The following is a 10864-nucleotide window of genomic DNA, read 5'->3' as shown; positions in this document are numbered from 1 at the left end:
ACTAAGGTATGTAAAGTCCTTCCCTTCATTATTTGGCATGTTCTATCCATGATAGGCTCGGACACGAGCCTTAGACACGACCCTGTTCCTAGAAATCCGAGATTGAAATTGGCTCCATTTCATTCAATGAGATTGAATTGGTCTCTTAATATTTCGTCGGCAAAATGACCTATATGTATGCAGCCTTCACAAATGAAGTCGGAATGCCCTAAAACTCTCATGGATGACTCCATATGACCTATGATCCATAAATTTACGTACGCCACCTCGGTTCGTCCCAAGGGGGGGGGGGCACAAATCCTGATACTTTCTGTATGGCTTTAGCTAACTTAATTCTGTCCGGAATTCACGGGTAGCTTTTGGTTATTATTCTGTTTACTATGCGATAAGTGTTATGACTACCTTTATGAGTCTTATAAAATATTTTTGACATTTGGAACGTTTTTGGAAATCTTATTCTGATATTATGGATAAGCTAAGTATCTTCTGTATTTTTCGGATATACGATTTTGGCATACATGAATCTTGTGTGATGCATGATCCTGGCATATGTGATTTATGTTCGGAAGGTAATAAATTTGGCATTCTGTTATTACCTCCTTTGCCAAGTCCCGAGCCGGTTATAGTATTGTGCGCACTATGTGATATTGACCGCTGGATTCTTGACCGCGGTGTGTGCGACATTGACCGCTGGATTCTTGACCGCGGTATGCCGCATTTGTGATGTTGACCGCTGGATTCTTGACCGCGGTGTGTGCGACATGGACCGCTGGATTCTTGACCGCGGCATGCCGCATTTGTGATATTGACCGCTGGACTCCTGACCGCGGTATCTACGACATTGACCGCTGGACCCCTGACCGCGGTATGTCGGGTTTGGGATGTTAACCGCTGGATACTTGGCCGCGGTATGTGTGATAGTGACCGCTGGACTTTTGGCCGCGGAAATTGTGTGTTTGATTTTCTATGTGTATGAGACGGAAATGTTTTTCAAAAAAAAATAAAAAATAAAGCAGTTTGGCATTCTGATTGCCGTATCTGTCTTCCGGGATCTGATGTATATGCTTATGACTCTGCATGCAACATTCAGTCTGTTACGCTTCTGTACCTCTGACTCTGGTTACAATTATGTCAGCCATATTCTGTGCCCCGATCCGTATGGTGATTCTGCTCGCTATATGTCTGTACTTCTGGTTCGAACTATGATTATATTTATTATATTTCCGCTTTACATACTCAGTACATTTTCCGTACTGACCCCCTCTTCTTCGGGGGCTGCGTTTCATGCCGCGCAGGTACTCCCAGGTGAGTAGAAGACAGTATAGAAGATGTTCCAGTACAGATGGCAAGCTCCATTTGTTCCCGGAGTGCTGCCGAGTCAGAGTTTGTATGTTATGCTTTCTGGATTACGTTAGAGACTTTGCAGACGACGTCGTGGGTATTGGTTGTCAGTCTGTAAGCGGCTCCGTCAGCCGATACGTCGGTTTGTGTTATGTACTGAATTTTGTATGATCATAGGTTCGTTCGGCTTGGAAGCTACAAGAAAGAATATTTTAGAAAAAAAAATTTACTATGTATTTTATCTTATTTGATTTAAAAAGTTTGACGTGATTGTGTGTGCAGTAGGAGTCTGAGGGTTCGCTCGGCCCTAAGTAAGGGTCGGGTGCCCATCACACCCTAGGGATATTGGGGTGTGACAAAGCGTCGCGGACCCAGCACGGAAGAATTCAGCTGCGGACAAAAATAAAAACATGATCAGGTGTTGAACCCGCAATGCGGACTCAGCACGGATCGGGAATTATTTTCCGATTCTGAATTGTCTTTAAGTCCTACTTCGTTGTGTTATTTCCCACTTTGTTTAAAAATAATATTTCTGAGGAAAAGAACCCTAGAGAAGTCTCTCTAACCCTAAGGTGAGTTCTCACTCAATATTGATCATTCCCACACCATATCCATCCCCTCTTGATTGCAAATCATCTCTCTAAACCCCTAAGTTCTTGTATTTTCAAGAAGAAAAAGATAGGGGTGTGTGGAATTTGTCTGTGATTGTTGAACCTTGGGAATTAAATTTAGTAGCTTTTTAGAGGGATTAAGATATGTCTCTTTTAAAATCATTTTTTACTACAAAAGTGATTTGTATGTCTCTTTAAAAATAAAATCCTTTTTGAATATAAAGGTAATTTATGTGTCTCCTTTACAAACTCTCTTTAAAGATTGATTCTTTATAAAGGCATGTTTTGAATGATATGATGAATTGGATTTACACTCTTGAAATCTATTACATGTTTTGATTAATGGTTAATGTGTGTGAGGGGACAAGCCCACATTAAACCTAGATTGTAACAAACCTTATATATGTATAAGATATTATGAATGTTTTCCTCTATGAGAGATGCTTAATGATGATGGTTAATTATTGGTATTGATGATTTTACAAAGGAATTATGACAAAGTAATCTTGTTTAAAGAAGTGGAAACGTTTTCATGATTATCTATGAAATTATGGATTTTCGTAATGGCATAATGAACTTTAATGCTATTTGATGGTGTGACTACTTTGATACAAATTGTGAATCGGCTTCTATGCTATGAACTTTGTGGTTGTATTTGGCCTAGCTACTCGGGAGGAAGGCTAGCCATTATGGATCCTAGTGTGTTAATGCCTAGCCTTTCGGGAGGAAGATTGGCCACCGCTGGGTTCGCTACCCGAGGTTTGATTTATGCCTAGCTATTCGAGAGGAAGGATAGCCACCGCGTACTACATAGTCCGGTGTGATTTATGCCTAGCTATTCAGGAGGAAGGATAGCCACCGAGAATTATATGTTCCGGTGTGGTGCGCTATGCGCGACATGCTTGATTCTTGGTTCTGTATTGGCATGTGTGACATTCTCATTCTCTTATGGAATTGTTGATGACTATCTTAATTGATTTAAAAGGCATATTTGAAGTTGTAACTTGACAAGAGGCTTTATAATCGGTTTTGATACTTATTATTGAGATACATAAACTAAATAATTGTTCTTACATTGCTCACACATGACTTGCAAGACTGATTTCTTTATGTATTATGTACTCTATTTTCTTATTACTTATTGTCCCCGAGGCACTCACTGAGTACAAAGTACTCAGGCATACCATTGTTGTTTTTCATGGTATATTAGGTAACGGTGAAGAGCAGGTTCTTGATACTCCGGGCGTTTAGGAAGGACTTGCGGTTGCTGCTGATTTGGTGAGCCCACACATTCATTCGTGGGACACTCTATTTATTTAATCCCATTTATTTATATTAGCTTCCGGGCTGCGTCCCGATGGGTTAGACATTTACTTCTTATTCTTAGAAGCTCCTTAGTATATATTCGAATGTGGGTAGAAGAAGAGTTGTCATTTAACTCTTTCGGGCACACTATCATGTTTTGGGTGAATTATTTAAATTATAAAGACTTCCGCTGATTTAATTCATATATTCATGATTTGTTACATTTATTTTATAAACTGTTGGAGGCAAATGTTGAACCTGGCGGGTTCATGTATTATTATTGTGTTGTTTAGGTTCTTTCGATGTTGTTCATGACGTCGGATGCCGATCACGTCTAGGGTGGGTTTTGGGGCGTGACACGTGAATACAAATGTAATTTTGTAAAATTGAGAGACAAATGATTCATTTATTTAATTAATCAATTTTCTTGAATTAACAGAGTGAAGTATTTGTCAATTTGACATTTAATTAACTTAAACAACTAATTGAATAATTGTTTTGAACTATTTTTGATTTAATTTTGACAAATACTTGAATATTAATGATAAAATATGAAAAGTATTTTTAAATGACTTAAAATATATATTTAAACTCATTTTGCCAAATGAAATGGCAAAATATTGTCGAAATAATTTTGTAAAAAATAATTTTGTTTTATAAAAATACATATTTCACTGCGTTTGAGATCCAAGAACCCTAAGTAATTAAATAAAATCATTGGAGGTAAAAAATTAGGTGTCAACAACATTTTATTTCGCGGAGAGCAAGGTGTAAGGCCTATCACCATAGGATTATCTCTTTAACCTTCATTACTTCATCTTTTCTTAGATCAAACATGAAAACTGCTTGTTGTAATCCGAATATGAGCAGCTAAATTCCCTTGTTTTGGGGTTATGGACAAAGTATGATTGTTGTCGTATGAACTTGAGTTGACGTTTATTATATTTATCATATGAGTTACTTTACTTAATCTTGGGCTTGACTATTTTACTGCTTCGCGACCAGTAAGATAAATGTTTGATTCTTAAATTGAACTCAAGAAAGGAATACTAAGATAGAATGAAGATTAAGTAGAGTAGGATCTTCACCCTGGGCATTGGGGAGAAGATTTGCGTCTAGGATAGAGATATACCTAGTTCGCCCTATTTGGTTGATATACAGGAAATATAAATATGTTTGTGTGAATGCGCAATATGATTACGAAAATGCCGTAACTCTGGAATTGTTCTTCTCTCTGTGATAAACTCAAGTGGTAAACAAATGTTCGCGACAAATTGGTAGCATCACTAGTTAGTTATTTACTTTTCGCATTAGTTTATAAAACAATCAAATTCTCTCTTTCATAGTTGCATATTTAGAAGTAATATTGAATTCTCATTGAATCGTTGATCATAAGTCTCCGTGGGTACGCTATCCGACTTTTACAAGTCACTATATTACTTGGCAACCACGTATACTTGCGTGTGCGTTGGGAGCAACAAGTTTTTTGCGTCGTTGATGGGGACTTAGAAATTAATGGTTTTATTAGAATAATCTATTACTGCTTTAGTTATCGAGGTATTAGCATCTTGATCATAGCTGTTATTTGACACAGGTACTATTATCGAATACGAAAGTCTGCTAGTCAAAACAATCTTGTGGAAGTCGATCCTGAGCCTGAACGTACTTCCCCCGGCGCAGGAAAGAGTTGACGTTATTTCAAAATCAGTAGGCTCCAGTCGAATTACCTGTGAACATCGCAGCTAACGTTCCACCAGCGATAGTGCGAGAAGTTGCAGTACCTCATGTGGGTAATGTCACATCAAATATTTTCAAGCTCACAATCGAGGGGCACTTTGAGCTGAAGCACCCTATTATTCAGCTTTTTTAATCGAGTGCGCAATTCACGACACTATCACATGAGGATCCTCGGTGACACATTCAAACTTTCTTGGAGATTGCTGACACTTATGTTACCGGATGAATCCCTACAGAGTATGTGCGAGCGAAGCTATTTTCCTTCTCTCTATTAGGGAATGCAAAGAACTGGTTATTAGTAGAGCCCACCAACTCTATTACCTCATGGGATGATTTGGTGATGAAATTTCTGGCGACGTTCTTTCCTACAGCAAAGATAGCTGGACTAAGGAAAGAGATGATGCCATTTAGGCAAAAAGATGGAGAGAATCTGTATCAGGCTAGGGAGAGGATCAAGGGTCTTCTCAGAGATTGTCCTCACCATTATCAATCGAATGAAATTCTGGCATATGTATATTTATCGAGAGTTTGGATAATCAACACAAGATAGCACTAGACACTACTGCAGAAGGGCAAGCTCTTGATATGAGCTATGATGAACTTTTCAAATCGCTGAACATGTATACACAGAGCAGTCCAGATTGGCAAGGTGACACAAGGGGAAGTGTAGCTAAAGAAACCATTGGAGTTTTTGAAGTGGTTAATGATACGGTACTATAAGCACATATTGAGGCTATGCATAACGAATTCAAGAGGTTTACTACTGGGCAAATTCAACCACAAGTGCAAGCAGTGCAACAAGCCAAAATCTTTTATGAAGCCTGTGGAGAGAGCTACACCAGTGATGTATGCCCTATAAATCCAACTTCCATATACTTTGTAGGAAGCGCTAGAAGGGGGTAAGGTAAAAAAATGGAAATGCGTACAACCGCAACTGGAGGAACCATCCAAACTTTAATTGGGGGGGGGGGGGTAATCACAGTAATAAAAAATAGAACTATTAGCCGGCCCAAGGATATCAGGTTCCTGCTCCTGCGCCTAAACCAAAAGTAAGATGGAAGAAATGATGAAGAAAATGATTGGTGGTATACAAAAGATAATGACAAATCAGCAGAATTTCAAACAGAAGATAATGACTAAAAATTAGACTGGGACATGAACATGCGAAATCTGGAGAGGCAGGTCGGCCGGTGCTCAGAAGACCAGACCATATGGGGGACTTCCAAGTGACACTGATCCAAATCCAAAACAATCTTCTGTTGTCTCTCTCAGAAATGGGAGGCAGTAAGAGGAACTAGCACCAAATAAAGTGATTACGGCAGAAGCTGAGAAAGAGAGTTGCAGAAGATGAGATTATCGAGATAGAAAAGTTTTTTAAAGATACCATTGGTAAACCAGCCATAGCTAGTGGTTTCCAAACCATGACCTCCGTTCCCTCAGAGGTTAGCCAAGCAGAAAGAAGAGGCCACATACAAAAAGTTTCTTGATTCACTGAAGCAGGTACATGTGAGCGTCCCTTTAGTGGACATGTTGCAAGGGATTCTGAAAGACGCTAAGTATATCAAGGACATCATAGCAAACAAAAGTCGTTTCACAAAGTATGCCACAGTTGCACTTATTGAGGAGTACACATCTCGTATTTAAAATAAACTGCCTATAAAGCTGAAAGACCCAAGTAGTTTCACTATCAAAATCACAATTGGGAAACAAGTCATTGCACGTGCATTGTGTGATCTTGGTGCTAGTATCAACTTAATTCCATCATCTATGTTCAGAAAATTGGTGTTGGGAAACCCGAGACCTACTACTATAGTTCTGCAGCTAGCAGATAGATTTTCGGCCAAGCCCGAGGGTGTTATTGAAGATGTTCTTATGCAAGTTGGGCCTATCATATTTCTGGCAGATTTCATTATTTTGGATTTCGATCCAGATTTGAAAGTCCTTTTTTTTTAGGGCGTTCATTTTTTTCCACAGGAAGAGCATTGATCTATGTAGCGGTAGGGCAGCTAACTATGAGGGTACATGATAAAATCGAAGTATTTAATGTGTATAAGGCTCTGAAGTTGGCCGAAATTTATGAGGAACTTTTGGCTATCACTATGGTTACTGAAGACTCTAAGAGACCTATAATTACTTCTCATGACCCGTTGGAGAGGGCTCTAGCGGGTGAAGATATGTTAGGAGATACTAAAGCGTACGGGATGGTACAAATTCTTGATCTGGCAGGGATTTATATTCTGGAGGGGGAGTTTGAGCCACTTGACAGAGAAATTAGCCCACCTCCCTAGTTATCGATAGAGGAACCCCTGATGTTGGAGTTAAAACCTTTACTCGCGCATCTCAAATATTCATTTTTAGGTGAGGGTGAAACTCTACCTGTTATATTAGCAGTAGAGCTCACTGATAAGGAAGTTAAAATTTCTTTGGAGATTTTGAGAAAATAAAATAAAGCACTGGGTAGGCCAATAACTGATATTCAAGGGATTAGTCCAGCGTTTTGCATGCACAAGATATTTATGAAGGATGATCACAAGCCGAGTATACATCACCAAAGAAGATTGAATCCTGTGATGAAGGAAGTGGTCAAGAAAGCGGTGATCAAGTGGTTAGATTCAGTCATCATCTACCCCATTTCTTACAGCAAGTTGGTGAGACCAGTACAATGTGTCCGGAATAAAGGAGGGATGACAGTGGTAGAAAATGATAAGAACGAGCTCATTCCAACTAGAATTGTAACCTGGTGGAGGATTTGCATGGATTATCGTAAGCTGAATGAGGCCACTAGAAAAAATCATTATCCAACCCTATTTATTGATCGGATGATTGATATATTAGCTAGACATGAGTATTATTATTTTCTTGATAGGTACTCCGACTACAATTAAATAACTATTGCTCCAAAGGATCAGGAGAATACCACCTTCACTTGCCCTTATGGTACGTATTCTTTTAAATGGATGTTGTTTGGGTTATGTAATGCACTAGTGAATTTTCAAAGGTGTATTATTGTAATATTTTTGAGATGGTGGATAATTTCTTAGAAGTGTTTATAGACAACTTTTCTGTCTTCAGGAATTCGTTCGATACGTGCTTGAGAAATTTGGATCGTGTGCTTGCTAGATGTGAGGAAACCAACTTAGTGCTGAACTGGGAGAAGTGTCACTTTATGGTTCGAGAGGGTATTGTTCTTGGACACAAGATGTCCAAAAAGGGCTTGGAAGTTGATCATACTAAAGTGGATGTTATTGAGAGACTACCACCTCTCATATCTGTAAGGGGGGTGCGTAGCTTTCTTGGTCATGCAGGGTTTTACAGATGCTTCACTGGGGACTTCTCCAAAATATCTAGTCCGATGTGCAGGCTGCTTGAGAAATATTTGAAGTTCATGTTCAACGATGCTTGTCTGAAGTCATTCGAAGAGCTGAAGTGAAGATTGGTTATTGCACCAATAATGATAGCTCCTGATTGAACCTTGCCTTTTGAATTGATGTGTGATGCTAGCGATATTGCTGTTGGAGTTATTCTTGGCCAGAGGAAGAATAATATATTCCACTCTATGCATTATGCCAACAAGACGTTGGATGCTGCTCAAATGAAGTATACCATCACTGAAAATGTATTGTTGGCTATGGTGTACGCGTTTGATAAATTTTGGTCTTATCTTGTGGGGACTCGTGCTATTATGTACACGGATCATGCTTCACTCTGGTACTTATTTAGCAAGAAGATGCAAAACCCCAGCTTATTCGGTGGATTCTCCTATTCCAGGAGTTTGATGTGGAGATCAAGGACCGTAAAGGGACAGAGAATCAAGCTGCTGGCCAATTATAAAGATTGGAGAGTGACGATCATGTCATGGAAGATGGTCAAATTCGAGAAGCTTTTCCTGATAAGCAACATTTTTGCTATTCCTGAGGCAGAAGTACCATGGTATGCAGATATCATGAATTTGATAGTGAGTGGGGTCTATCCACCTGAAACTACTACGCAACAGAGAAGGAAGCTTTACCATAATTCGTGGTTCTACACGTGGGATGAGCCGTATTTTTTCAAACAGGGCCCTGATCAGTTGATACGAAGATGCATTCTGCAAACTGAGGTAAACCAAGTGTTGGAGAGTTATCATTCCTTCCCATATGCAGGAAATCACAGTGGAGACCGCACTGCAGTTGTTATATCCCGTGTTCTCGCGTGTTCGGAAAATTTGGAATAATTGTGACTTGTAAGGAATAAGGCCACATTTTGATTTCATTCGACATATATGTTGTTGTTATGAAAAATGTTGACGCGGAGACATCGGGGAAGGTTAAGGGTAAAATTGGAAATTCGGAAATTAGTTTCGTAAATTACGAAATATGAACCAAAAGAGATTGGGCTAAAAAAAAAATGAAAACAAGAGGACCAAGTCTAAGGGGTGGCCGGCCATACACTTATGGCCCAAGCCCATTTAATTATTTCATGTGACAAAATAAATAAGAGGCTATGCTTATCAACTTCATTAGAAGTTTCAAGAAATAAAACAAAAGAGAAAGAGAGAGAGCCAAGAAAGAAGAGAATTCGGCCAAGAGGAGAGAAAAAGAAGATCAAGAAATCTTGTTCAAAAAAATTGTTTCTTCATGTTTTCCTATTAATTTGAAGGCCCTCTTCAACATGGTATGATTGTTAGAAGGAGAGAATCATTCTTTGGAACAAAATTCCAACCTTAGATAAGTGGAGAAGTTGTGAAGAAAGGTAAGAATTTCATGTTCTTTGTATGTTATGAAGGCTTTGTCTATGTTGTAGTATGTAGAAATGGATAGAATTCATGAGAATATGGAAGTTTGCATGGTATTTGTGTGTATGTATGTGTGGCCATGTGTATGTGTAGTTGGTATAGGTAAGTTGAGTTGATTTTATGTAATGTTCTAGTTATGGGTGTTGTGAAATTCTATATTGACAATGAAAGTTTTATGAATGGGATGGAAGTTGGAAGAATGGAAAATGGCCGTGTGGTATAGGCATTGAAATGGGAATGGATTAATTTTGTTTAACATGTTAGTTGTGTTGTGGTGATGCTTGCAATGTAAATGAAGATAAGATGATATAAGTTTGCATTGAAATGGAATGTAGAAGCTTATGTCCTTTAGGTATGATCTTACGACATTATGAAAATGAAGTTGTTAGGATGCAAATTATGATGACCATTGATGGATTTGGAAGATGGGAACATGTTATGAATATGTATGCCAAAGATTAAAAGTTTTGGATGAAATATGATCTTGGTGGAAAATTGTATATCTTGTATATCGTGTGAATATTTTGTGAAAACGATATGGAATGCTTCTAACCTATATAGTGATGATCTTGATTAATGATGAATATGAAAATATGGAGCTTAGCTTGGAAGTGTGAAGTCGGAATGAACGTTATTGCGTTATGTCGGAAAGTAGAACTAGTTGCCTTCTATTGTGATATATTGTAATGATTGTTGACTTTGTTGATGTTGTTGGGTTGTTGTGGCTACTATTTGAGCCGAGATGATTCTCGGGGGTGCTATATTTATAGGGGAGGTGCTGCCGAAAGTTCGGTAGCCAAAAATGAAGTTAAGCGAATTTTAGGCTTTGAAATCCCTAATTGGTAACCTTGACCATTTGCAGATTCTGGACGAAACAGGACTTAGGTTTTGGGCGGGCGTAAGTCGTATAAAAAAGTATGTAAGGCTACCCATTCCTTCTTTTGGCATGTCTTAGTATGCTAGGTCGATATCGGAACCTCGGGAGTAATTTTGCTCCTCGAAATCCGAATTAGAAAATGGCTACTATTCATTCAATTCAACTGAAGCTTAAAGACCCTATTTTGGCTAGAAAGCAACCAAATGTCTGAAACTTATG

The 10864-nt window shown here is 38.7% G+C and overlaps 1 non-coding gene across 1 annotated transcript; it reads right to left on the bottom strand.

Moving 5' to 3' along the window:
- Window positions 1-5376: 5376 nt before the first annotated feature.
- LOC132612442 (small nucleolar RNA R71) lies at window positions 5377-5483 on the bottom strand. The gene has a single exon (XR_009571802.1). It is a non-coding gene; the product is annotated as a small nucleolar RNA R71 (small nucleolar RNA).
- Between the last annotated feature and the right edge of the window lie 5381 nt (window positions 5484-10864).

The sequence above is a fragment of the Lycium barbarum genome, chromosome 9, assembly GCF_019175385.1.
Source record: "Lycium barbarum isolate Lr01 chromosome 9, ASM1917538v2, whole genome shotgun sequence".
NCBI lineage: Eukaryota > Viridiplantae > Streptophyta > Magnoliopsida > Solanales > Solanaceae > Lycium > Lycium barbarum.
This window is presented reverse-complemented; position numbering and strand designations above follow the sequence as displayed.